Source organism: Lasioglossum baleicum, chromosome 6 (genome assembly GCF_051020765.1).
Source record: "Lasioglossum baleicum chromosome 6, iyLasBale1, whole genome shotgun sequence".
NCBI classification, from domain to species: Eukaryota; Metazoa; Arthropoda; class Insecta; order Hymenoptera; family Halictidae; genus Lasioglossum; species Lasioglossum baleicum.
In genome coordinates, this window is record NC_134934.1 from 10,551,811 (window position 1) to 10,564,511 (window position 12,701).

General features: G+C 46.9%; 1 protein-coding gene and 2 non-coding genes across 3 annotated transcripts in view; 1 reads left to right on the forward strand and 2 right to left on the reverse strand.

Annotated features, from left to right (window-relative positions):
• The window catches only part of Lpin (phosphatidate phosphatase LPIN), a 50,768-nt gene extending 50,541 nt beyond the window's left edge, over window positions 1-227 (reverse strand). Inside the window, exon 1 of the mRNA XM_076426489.1 lies at window positions 10-227. The gene's annotated coding sequence lies outside the window, so the exon portion shown is untranslated. The remainder of the gene's footprint in view (window positions 1-9) is intronic.
• Window positions 228-3,289: 3,062 nt separating this feature from the next.
• On the forward strand, window positions 3,290-3,362 carry Trnak-cuu (transfer RNA lysine (anticodon CUU)). The gene has a single exon. It is a non-coding gene; the product is annotated as a tRNA-Lys (tRNA).
• Window positions 3,363-4,183: 821 nt separating this feature from the next.
• On the reverse strand, window positions 4,184-4,257 carry Trnan-guu (transfer RNA asparagine (anticodon GUU)). Its single transcript has one exon. It is a non-coding gene; the product is annotated as a tRNA-Asn (tRNA).
• Window positions 4,258-12,701: the final 8,444 nt, after the last annotated feature.

The window sequence follows — 12,701 nt, forward strand, 5'->3', positions numbered from 1 at the left end:
ATTACTTACGTCGGTGATCGGCAACGAAGAGATCCTACGAGCAGAATGATACTTTTCTTCGGAGAAGTCCATTTTTTCTTCGTTTGTCGCATCCTCGGGATTGCACGCGTTTCAAAATCGATGGGTGGCCACGATCGTTCGATTCTTCAATTTTCTTTGTTCGTAGACGCGAGAAGCAAGGAATTCGCGATACGTGCAAGTACGCGGACACGCGAATGTACGCGACTGCACCGGTCAAATAAACTCTCAGAGTGAACGGTGCCTGAATGTATGTAGGGGAAACGTTCGAGAGAACGCGAAAGATTTACGACCCTACCCAACCCAATCCGATCCCGATTCCGATTCCGATCTTGTCTCTGAATGATCGTACCGATTGGACCGTGGACCACGCCGCGCTTACACACTTCGAACGATCTACTTTTTCCATTCTCTCAGGCACGACAAGATTCAAGCTGCTATCAACAGCAGTTTCCCCTTTAAAAATGTATCACAGTTTAGGGGCACTTTGCGAACGCGCAGCTCTTGGCTGTGCTCTCGGACAGAAAGCTTCGTAAACTACGCGATTGCTTTAAAAATAAAATAGCTCCGCGTCGCGGTACGTCCTCGCGCCACGCCGCACAACGATACAGAGCCCGCTTTTTGTAGCCCAAATTCAATTTTTCGACTTTCAAATTACAACCAAATTTTCGTTCCTCGCAAATAAGAACCCTTTGAAACCTCGAAATTCAAGATATTATTCCTTAGACACAATATGGTAAAATGAAAATTTGTGCTGTATGTATTTTCATATATGAGAGCAGGCTATATTTCAATTATTTAATTGTAATATAAACATGTTTGAATCAATGTACGAAGAATATGAAGTTAAGTATAATGTAAACTTTAAGTAGAGTTTTTAAAAAATGCTTAAAAATTTGATTTTTCTGAACGCTTAAACTTAGACTTGTCGTAGCAGTTAATTTGGTAAAAATGGGCTGCTCTTTTCCTTGCCTTTCTCCTATAAATTTTCACCTTTTCCTATAAATAATAAACAAATAGACGCTAGCCCTCCGAACGGGCCCGACCACTGGCGATATACGCATATACGTGAAAAGGTTGCTATAGCAGCTATCCTATCGTTCTGCATAGCTGTAGTCGTGTGTGTGTGACCGCTTCGACCAATAGAAGGCACCTCCTTCCAAGCTAACCAATCGGCCGCGCATTCCTGCCAGCCAGGGACCTTTTTGTCAGCACTCAACCGTACTTGTGGTGCCACCTAGCGGTTCCGCTCAGTGGTGAGATATTGTGCAAGGTTTCTTGCGCATGGCGGCGATTTTAGCATCTCATATAGCAAATAGTTAGCAAATTTAGCAAAAGCTATATTATATTAGCAAATATAGCAAATAGATTTAGCATTTTAGCAAATTGGGGTACCTTGAACACCCCGTAAAATATTGGCACTTTGTTTGCTGTTTGGACGCGCATGCGCGAGAAATCTTGTACAATATCTCACTTGCTCACCACTATCCCACTCCCACTCACTCCCACTGTCTCCGCTCGGTAGGGAGTGCACGTGCACGTGCACGACCGTTACTGTCACTACCGGACACTACACACAACATGGCGGCGCTAACTTGTAAAAAATACTGGACATTGTTCACCTTTAAACAAGGATGCAGGACCGAAATTTGGATTTCTCTCATCTTCTCGTCCAAATGTGCTGGATAACATAGGACAAAGGTAAACATTTATAGGATGAAGGCACAAATTTCTGGCTACGCAAGGAAACGTTTACCTAAACAAATAACTTGTCTCATATCAGTATTTAAATAATGCAAGTACATTAATTTTTAAATGTTTAGCAATCCCGAAAATGCCGATATCAGTGAAATTTAATAAAAATTATAATTGGAACACCATTTAAAAATGAACATTTTGTGAATATGATGATTATTTTTAACATTTTGTGAATATGGTGATAAAATCAATTCAATTAGATTCGTGGTTTTTCACCCTTGTGTAGTTAACCATTTGCTGCATTTCGTTCAAGAACTTGTTAATGAATGTCCATTCTTTGCTCGCTAATATATTAATTTATAGCCTTAAAATGAGAATTTCTGAAAATATGCTAAATACAAAAGGTTTGTGAAAATATGCTAAATACGAACGGTTATAAATAAACTGCGGATCTTTATGCAAAACAAAAACGTTCTATATTTATTGTGGGTAGCAGGAATAAAATAGAAATGGATTTTATCCCTTAATGACTTCGTTATAGTAAAAACAACAATACAGTATTCTTGAATTTTTCTAATCTTTTACTGATTACTTTTACTGATTTACTAATATTTCACCCAACCAATTTTTTCATAAATGCATAAAGATCCGCCGTCTAGTTATAAATAATCTATACATTTTGTTCGGCTACAAAAGGGTTAATTGATGTGGTTTTCAGGTAGGCTTGGCAACAATGTTGTTCCCAGGACAGTTTGGTCATCAAGGGTTAAGGTTAAATGGATCCTTGTCGTACACGAGCAAGGACTTACCGCACGATTTCGAGAATAGTTTATGCAAAAGGTACTTTTTTACGACTGACGAAAGACAGCAAGCATCGAGGAACGCGGAATCGCTTCGAATCACGAGCGAAAGGGAAAATGGCGTGTCGTTGTACCAACGCGACGCATCGCATTACGAACGAAAACCTGCCCGAAAGAGGCGAGAACAATGTGTCGTAACATTTTCTCTGCCGACGAAATACACTTCGCACGCGGCAAAACTGTATTTGTTACCCCGACACCTACGGACTCTCGCCACGAAACGATCGTTTGCATTTCTTTGTTTTTTTTTTCGTCACTGATCCGTGATGTTTGTTGGCAACAAATTAATATTGTTTAAAAAAGTAGAAGCATGAACGATATCTTCCTCTCTTTGCTTTGCAAGGCATCGTTGTAAACATGCAAATGTTTATGTAATATTTAAGTTATATCGATGATAGTAGTCTAAATTTGTCTCCCGGATCGATAAAATCAGGTAAAATTGTTTACTATCGTCTCGAATATGAATATACTATATACAGATGACTAATTACTTCTTTTGTTTTTAGATAGATCGATAACAAACACTATCGAACAACTACGGATATTTTTGTTCTGGACAGATCCGGAGATACGGATTGTTATATTGAACAGAATATATATCCGGCTCGTTAGCTTCTATTGTTAACGCAATCGCAATTATAGCATAATTCCGTTTAATTATATCGCCGAAGACTCTACGGTGAAATGTAAAAATTGAAGTAGAAAGCTCGTACGCCCGGCTAGCTCAGTCGGTAGAGCATGAGACTCTTAATCTCAGGGTCGTGGGTTCGAGCCCCACGTTGGGCGATTTCTTTTTATTTTTTCTCGTTTTTATTATTACTCCGTTATTTCTAACGATACATTGAGTACGGAGATCCCTATCTCACGTGTAGTCGATGAATCTGGATCTCACTCCGTGTAATTTTTAGTATCCGTTTATTTCTGTTTCACAGGTATACACAGTATACACCGTTCGGCACGTTCGAGTCCGGCGGCACATGCATTTATGTTTTTCGACTGATGTTTGAAGTGAGACGTAAGCGAGACAGCAATAAATTCGACGGTAAATTGTTCGACGTTATTTCACCGCGTAGAATACACGAATATCTGTGAAATTAAAATACACGGGCAGCCCTGTATTTTATATTACATGGATGAATATCCGGATTCGTTTATTACACGTGTACAGACGTATTTGCGTACACGTGAAATAGGGACGTCTAGTGTACATGGATAGCAGTGAGCCTGGTCGTGAAATCAACTAATCTAATAGTCGCACTTACATTTTATAACGTCGAACAATTTACCGTGAATTTACGTGAACAATTTACCTCTCTTGCGTCTCACTTTTAACATGAACGGTCGGAAAGAATTCGATCAAAAATCCTAAACGCAGTCGCCGGTCTCGAACGTTTGCACAGATTCTTAATTCCTTAGTATTTACATACACGGTACACGTGCTACGGGTACACGCTCAAAACCGCGATCTCTAGCTGAGAGAGTACGGCTCGAAAAAGAAAATATAAAAAAGAACGCGGACGAGAGACTCGAGCGTAGTGTTTTCTAACTCGATCGACAGGTTCGTCGTCCTCGTAGCGTTCTGATCGAAGGGGTTGACAAAAGATATTCGCCCCCGGGTGGGCTCGAACCACCAACCTTTCGGTTAACAGCCGAACGCGCTAGCCGATTGCGCCACGGAGGCACACGTCCCATCGGCTTTTTGTCGCGAAATTTCTTGGCAACCGAGACAACGCCGGAACAAATCGGTTTTCGCGAGCAACTTACCAGCAAAAATTGACCATCACGGGAAGAACGAATCATCTTCCGTGTACCGATGAGACAGCGACGGTGGGGAGGTTTAGATTAGCTGGTGGTGGAGACGATGGTGGGTTGGTCCGTCGTAGAAACGGCTCGATAACGCTCGCTGCAATTACAAGCTTCGCGATTCATCGCGCGTAGTTTTCAAGGTTCGAGCGGTATCGAGTCAACGGACTGATAACGCGTTATCAGTGGCGCGCGGGTCTCGCGAAAATATTTTCCTCGTCGGCAACGAAAACGACCGAAACGAGGCGAGAGATGGATGATTCTACCGATTTCTAGTGAACCCTCCTATAACGCGGTACTCTTGTATGCAACTCTGACAATGTGTTTCTTGTAATGCGGTACGAATGATTTTATGTATGTTTTATACTTGTTTATACTTGAATGTTTTATACTTTTCAACTTGCAATTATTGAAATTATGAAGTTGCTTGCATGGAAATTGATTCGACGAACTTCTTTATCCAAGCACATTCAAGCCTCGTCATTTTTTGTAAACTAAAACATTTCAATAGCTTTGAGGTTTAGTGTTAATCTGATTTCTACTAATTCTGAGTTCCTATACAGGGTGTCCCGAATTTAAATGGCAAAATTTCAGGAGCGTGTAGGGGACCGAAAAACCAAGACAAAAAGTCTTTTAGGGATTTGCTCGTTTTTGCTTCGTTTTGGAGAAAATCCCAAACAAGAAACAAAACAAGTTTTCATTTTTGTACTTATTTATTTAATTTTATTTACGTTATCATCTATTTTATGTAGATATTGTTCAAAATTTTGCCCTCTTGCAGCAACGCAAGCATTATATCTAGCACTGACTCGATAAATTGCAGCTAAACATTGTTCTGGCGATATTTGGTGTACTGTATCTACGAAAGTTTATTCGGTGCCAATTAAGAGACCGAATCATAGATGCAGTGCACCAAATATTACCAGAACAATGTTTAGCTGCAATTTATCAAGTCAGAGTGCTAGATGTAATGCCTGCATTGCTGCAAGAGGGCAACATTTTGAACAATATCTACACTAAATATATGATAACGTAAATAAATAAGTACAAAAATGAAAACTTGTTTTGTTTCTTGTTTGGGATTTTCTCCAAAACGAAGCAAAAACGAGCAAATCTCTAAAAGACTTTCTGTCTTAGTTTTTCGCTCCCGAAGTTTTGCCATTTAAATCCGGGACACCCTGTACAACGCGGTACGAATTAACCAGGTAATAGGAGGGTTGACTTTGTGTACCGAGGAGCGGGCGCAGGAAATCTCGCTACCGGGCAGATCGCGGCAGTACATACTCGGAAGGGCGAGTCGCACTCGAATCGAAAGACCGCGCGCAAAAGTAGGAGCCGAATCTCGGTGGGTTTCGCGTTTCACGGTGAATTACGCGACGATGCTCGTTTAAGCGAATTCGAACGATTGCGCGCGGGGGTCGAGAGTGTTCCCTCGAGGGGCTTGTGCACTCGCTACCCGACAGCGACAGCCCTACGCTACAGCTCGTCGAGACCGAAGAATGGAAGAAAGAAGACGCACACGACCAGCGGCAAGAAAAAACAGAACGCAGGGGTGGCGTGGGAGTGCCGGTGGTAAACGGTAAACGGTGCGGCGGCGTTTGCGAACGCGCAAATCATTCGAAGGGGGTAAACTGGCTAGGGCGCGGCCTCCAAAGGACATGTTACCCTCTTCTTTTCTCGACCGAGAACCGCAGCCGCACACCGTGTAAATCTTTCGACGAGACAACGACAAGTTTCTCCAACTCAACGATAACAAACTCGCGGGAACAGACTCGAAATCGATCGGTGGGTACCTTAAAGAAAGGATCGAAACTAGGGATGCGATCAAGTACTTCGCAAATAGGTTAGAATTTTGATTGATTGAATTCGAACTCTCTATAACTACTTCGAGAGATTAATAGAAATAGTACTCCAAAGTATACTCGAACCTATGGCAGATAGTTTCGAACCTTTTACAAAGTACCTTGGTGAATGGAAGTACAGGGTGACAAGAAATAACGGAGTTAAACATTTCTTATTATAATTCTGTCAAATCGACGAATTTTGAAAAACCAAATGGTAACAACCATAACGTAGACCTTTAGTATTCATATATTTAAGAAGTTTCGAAGTGGCCACCCTTTGAGCCGATTCAGAGGCTCAAACGTGTTTTGAAATGTTCGGCTGTGGGCCTCAGCTCTTCTGAGACCCAATATTAAAAAAGTTATGGTGTTTTAAATAGTGTCCGAATATTAGTGGGAGTCGCTGTATTTCTAAGCCAACGAACTTGGCCGTATTTTGTTTGATCTCACAACTTTTTACTGCCATAGGAACTTGGCTCCTGTTTACAGGATGTTTTTGTCGGGATTGAATTTGATCCCATCCCTAATCGAAACTGTCGCGCGAAGGAAAAGGGTTCCCGTTAGTCGTTGAGCTCGTTCGACCGTGTCAGGACAAAACGCTTACGCGAATGGACGTTACGGTGCGTTAACGAACCGTGCGTCGTCTCGACGAGCGTTCGCACCGATAGATCGCCCGTACGCGTGTACGCTTCTACGCTTCTGCGTGCGGTACGGAGCCGCGCGAGTCCCGGTGCTTAGGGCAGCCGGCGCGGCGCCCTCGCCGACGATCACCGTTTGCAAATACGCAGAAACCGGTCTTGGAAAGCCACGGGAGAAAAAAAGAAGGACGACAAGGATGCCAGGCAGAGTCAATTAACCGTTAAACGCGGCAACAAGCTCTTCGAAACTGTGCGAAGATAACGCGCCGACCGGCCAGACAGTTATCGCTCTTCGCACCGCATTCGACCACGCTGAATTCGTTAACGAGAGGATGTCGCGAACGTGATTTCACCACGGCCCAATTGCTCCGCCGCTGGTTTTCTACCTATCGGAATAACGAATTCTGTGGCAAGCTTGTGATTCGATTACGCCGTCTTGTTGCGTCGAGTCTAGACGAGTCGCGAAGGATCGGATCGAAGTCGAAGACGAAGAAGCCCTCGGTGGCGGCATTCGAACGAGTAAATACAACAAGTAAGAGCATTTGCGGGACGGAATCGAAGGGCAGAAGGGCGAAGATCACGGCTGAGGCTAGATTAGAGCGGGCAACCCTCGGCGAAAGGGTGCGCGGCACTAGGTTGGTTGCAACGTAAGCCGGTGCCCGGAATTGCCAAACCAAATAGAAAGGATCCATGGACGTCGTAAAATTGATATTTACTCTGGCAGGCATCCAGAGTCGAAAAGGTTGCCAACTCAGCTACGGATAATACCCGGTGCTGGGCGAGATACGTACGTAATTATCGTCTCCGCGGAGTTACGTTTTTTTTTCTCTACCCCGAGTTTTCATTCTTCCAGCGGCATCGGGGTCGAGAGATTAAAGGAGGCTCGCGAGCCCGAGGTCGGGAGAACTGGAGAGTAACAGAGAGAGAGAGAGAGATCGACCGAAATTGACTCGGGCGTCGAAAGTCAGACATTCGAATAACCTGGCCGAATGGCAAAGTCGAGCATGCAGGCCCAGGAGGCATTCATTTCAGCGATCGATGATTTTTCGTTTTGTTCGCGCCGTGCAGCCCCTAAAGCTATTCATTCGGAGAGCACATAAAGGCCCAAGGGCTCCGATACGTTTTCCACGTTTCGTTGCTCCTGCTGCGAGCCGTTCTTCGCGGATTCGCGTTCTTCTGTGTATTGTCTCGATTCCGGGTCGCGAGATTCACGATTCTTTCGATCGAATCGGACGACCTCGCGGACATCGAGAGGGATCCCGCGAATTTAGCTATGCCTGCGAGGAGACACCAATATTCCAGTCGCCAGGTCGAACAAAGGACGTCTACCTGGAAAGTATCCCGCACTTAATGAAATTTTGGCACGTCATTTGGGGGTACTCTGGGGAGTCGAATCTGAGTTTTCGACCTCGAGGACCCTGTGCTAACTTGGGGAGGGGGAAAAAACCACGATTTTTGTTACCCGTTTTTGGTATTTCGCCTATAACTCAAAAACTATGGGTCCTACGAACTTTTTCTTTTCATTTCTGAAAAGAGCATTAAATTTCCTTCAAATTTCAATAGTCCAACGTATTTTTTTTTTGACCCAATAGGTACCGAGAGACGGGCGTTCAAAATGTAGGAAATGTTTCTCAAAATGACAAATTGAGCTACACATTGTGACATTTAGCAGGAAATTGCACGTTTTCGGCTCATGATTTTAGTTTTTCAACACATCTACATATAATCTACATACTATGTATTGTACTTACATTGTGAGGCTCAATTTGTCATTTTGAGAAACATTTCCTAATTTCGAACACCTGTCTCTCGGTACCTATTGGGTCAAAAAATACATTGGAATAGTGAAATTTGAAGGAAATTTAATGCTCTTTTCAAAAATGAAACAAAAAAGTTCGTAGAGCCCATAGTTTTTGAGTTATAGACGAAATACCAAAAACAGGTAACAAAAATCGTGGTTTTTCCCCCTCCCCAAGTTAGCACAGGGTCCTCGAGGTCGAAAACTCAGATTCGACTCCCCAGAGTACCCCCAAATGACCTGCCAAAATTTCATTAACTTCGGAATACTTTCCAGGTAAAAGTACCTGGCGACTGGACTACAAGGAAATTGGCGCGAACTCGCCGACTCGCCGGACGTTTCGGAGTCGCGTGGCCGATCTCGCCGTCGACGGTGGAACAAGCAGCTATCGCGGATCGATCGGAGCGCTCGCGACGATTCACATCGGTCGTTGTCGTCGTTGCCGCTTCCGAGAAGCTATAGGCCACGGGCTGTACGAGCTCTGGCTATGGGAAAAGCGTTTGCCGCGGCGAGATCCTCTCTCCATTACTCGGCGTTGTTCGCCGAGAGATGGAAAAACCGATGCTTCGGACAGCAGGGTGGTCTATCGGCAGAGCGGCGGTGAGTATGGGCATCCCGTGTCGATACTCTCTTGCATCGGGATACGTCGCATCGGCCGGAAGCAGAACAGAGGGTAGAAAAGGGAAGAGAAGAGAGTGTGGAACAGAGCAGCAGAGAAGAGAGAAGAGAGAAGAGAGAAGCGAAGTGTAGCGAGCGGAGAATGGAGAATGGAGAGGAGAGAATAGGTTGGATGGTAGGGGAAGCACCCTTTTCTGATACGGCCCTGTAACGTGTCCGCCCAATAAGGGTGCGTATTCGACGGCGCTCAGTCTCGGTCGAACAGCCGGTCGGGTAGGGTCGGTCGGTCGGTTTCTCCGTTCGCTCGCTCCTTGATTTCGCTCGGAAAGTCTCGCGTGCCGGCACTCGACACACCGCACACGGCGCGAGAACCGGAACGAGAGCGCGAGCGGTGCGCGTTAACATTCCAGGGGTGCCTGTTCGCGTCGATCACGTTCGGTCGTTTGATTCACGTTGGCGACGACGACGCTGGAGCGAGATCGCCGGAGTCCATTTAACGCGAGAACCGCTCGAAACCGATGGGGGATGACGTTCGATGGACAAAAAGGTAAGGAAGGGTGGCCCGCTCCACCCCTCGCCAATCTTGCACCTACCCCGAACGCGTCTCTCGACCCATGGCAGCATGCGCTCCGCTCCGCTCCGGCAATCGTCGCGAAAACGTGTGACAATCGCGCGACGTTTCTCGGAAAGATGCGTTCCATCGGCGCCTCGGCTACGCCCGATTCGATACCGCGATTTCGCTTCTAGTCGCGCGATTCCGGTTCGCCGACGAGCGATCTATTCGCGAAACACAGTGTCGTACGAGATACCTGGCGAGGTACGCGTGAGAAAAAGACGTGGGTCGCGAGACCGCGACGCGACGCGCGATAGTTCGCGAGGAGCGAGGCGCCAGCCGAGAGCCAACTAACAGCGACGGTCCGACCGTGGACATAACCGTTGCATAACCTAGAAGCTTTCGAATTTACACTTGCCGGCCGCCGTCCAACCGGTTGGAAAATGAAACGCGAAAGTGCAAGGTTCGTCGCCGGGAACGGTTTACAGCCACGAACGAGTGCGATCATCCTTCGCGGATTGCTGCTAGAAAGCGACGAGGCGAGGTGAGACGAACGCCGGTCGCCGGTCGCACCGGTGACATCGACACGAGTCTGCGGCACTTGTTCGATCTGTGGCGTCTAGTGAAGTCTAGTCGGTCATCGTCGAACCAGTTGCGACGAAACGGTTGCCGCGCCGAACCGTGCCGCGTGCAGATGCGAACGGGCGGCGAGGAGACGGAGGAGGGAGTGTCCTCCACGCGACGGTTTATCAGTTCGGTTTCGTTGTTGAGAATCGACGATCCTTTTCCGCGAGCCGAGAAAGGTACACTACGATCGCTTGATTGACAAGATAAATAAAAGAACAAAGCGTGCGAACGGTTCGACCGTCGCGTCGCGTCGATTCGTCGAAGACCCGCCGTACTCGGAAATCAAAGCCGGCGAACGAAAGAATGCAAACGTCGGTCCATTGCCCCATCGGCCCGTCGTAACTCGACCCGCCTACTCGCGTTCGTCGCCGGATCGAGCGATATCGCGATCGAGCCGGTTCGCTCCTGGAATCCTCGTCCACCCTGCCGGCAGGCGTTTTCTTTTTCGCAGCAGCGAAGAATCGCCGTTTTATCGCACGCAACGAGAACTCTCGAAAAACCCAGCACCGATTCGATTACGTTCGGCAGCGATGCGTGCTACCTCGGAGGTGTACGGTCGAATTGGCCGGACGAGGAGAGGGTGCGTCGACAGCCGGAGCAAGGGCTGACGCCTTTTGCCATTTCCCTCGGACCGGACGGGATACGCGGCGTATCCCGATTAATTTTTCATTTAAATTCCTAAGAGAGACTCTCGTTGGCGCGGCGACCGTGACCGACCGCGAATCCGCGCTAAACGCGTCCCTGTCGGGTCGCGTTCGAGGTCGCCGAGATTTTCTCAGCGATCGCGTCTCGCGGACGACACCGTTTTTGGCCAAAGGCCAGACTATCTTCCTCGACGTTTCTCGCGTTCCTTCCGAACCTATGAAAATTTCACGGATCAATCCCGATTCCGTTTCGTTTCGCCGGAACCGACCGAAATAACCGCGCCGCGTCGATCTCTTTTCTCGTAGATGGCTCGAGCAGGGAAATTGCCCGCCGAGGAACGAACCTTCTTATCTTTCGACCTACAACTGACCAAACCAACGATCCACGGCTGCTTTCCCCTTATCGCCAACGCTTTAGATCGCGTAAGTTGATTCTTATCAACTCGCAATCGGCGAGAAGTCTTCATGCACGGAACTCGAGAGCTTATCCGCAGCACGATCGATAGCGGTATCTAAGATTTTTATAAAAATCGAACGAACGCAAAGCGATCGCGAGACTACGAGCAAGGTACCTTGGAAGCGGAGCGTGATTTCTAATTTTGTTCGACGGTCGACGCGACCGAGGCTGCGTTCCGCGGTAAAACGAGGACGGACCGTCGCGTCGCGCTCGCTGGAACGGTCGTGAGGGCTCAAGGAATTCCAGTTGAAAATATGACCGTGAAAACCGCGTTGGACCGCGCGAATCTCGAGTCGATGTGATTCTTCGATCGGGATCGGCGTTGAATCGAATACAGTGGGTGTACAAAGTACTCGTCACCTTTCTGTGCCTGTAATGAAAAGGGCCTAGCCGATTAAGATGGTCAAAACTGCCCTTAGAGGTTTTTCAATGGCTCTTGAACCATTCGAAAGCTGACTAATAAAAACCCATCTGAGTACAATTTCAGCCCTATAGCTTGCCCGTGAGGGTAGTTACAGGGTAAATTAGATTTCGCGCTTCTCCGCTCATTTTCCGCTCTCGGATGTTTTCTAAAATTCTGAAAAAAAAGTATGCAAAATATACTCGTGAATGGCTTCCATTGCCAATATATTGATGGATTTCGAATTTCTTGTACTTTTGTTTCCCATTGCACCTTAAGAACATCCTTAAGCTGTTCTCGGTCCGATTTTGAACAAGTTATTCGTCTTTTAAAGCTGTACTTTGTACACCCACTGTAGACGTCGATCGTGGATCGTTGGATCGCGGCGAATCGATCGATCCCACCGGTGGATCCCAGGCTCGCCTGGGGGCGAGAGCTCGGATAGTTGCCATGACGACGACACCGCGGGCCACGAGCCGCGGCTACCGTCAGCGGTGCTCGATCGAACCCTTTCGCCACCCCTAACCACGTGGTGGCTAACACCTCTCCTTTCCCTTTCTCTCCAACCCTCTCTTTCTGTTTCTCTTTGCCTCTGTTTCCTCGCCACTTTTCATTTGCATTCCCGAGCCAGCGTAGTCCTTTCTCCCGCGAGGTTCCACCGAAGAGAGCTGGAGGTTTCTCGCACCCTCGGACACCTTGGATCACGGCGATAATCGATACCCCCCGACGGTCGTCGTGACTCGGCC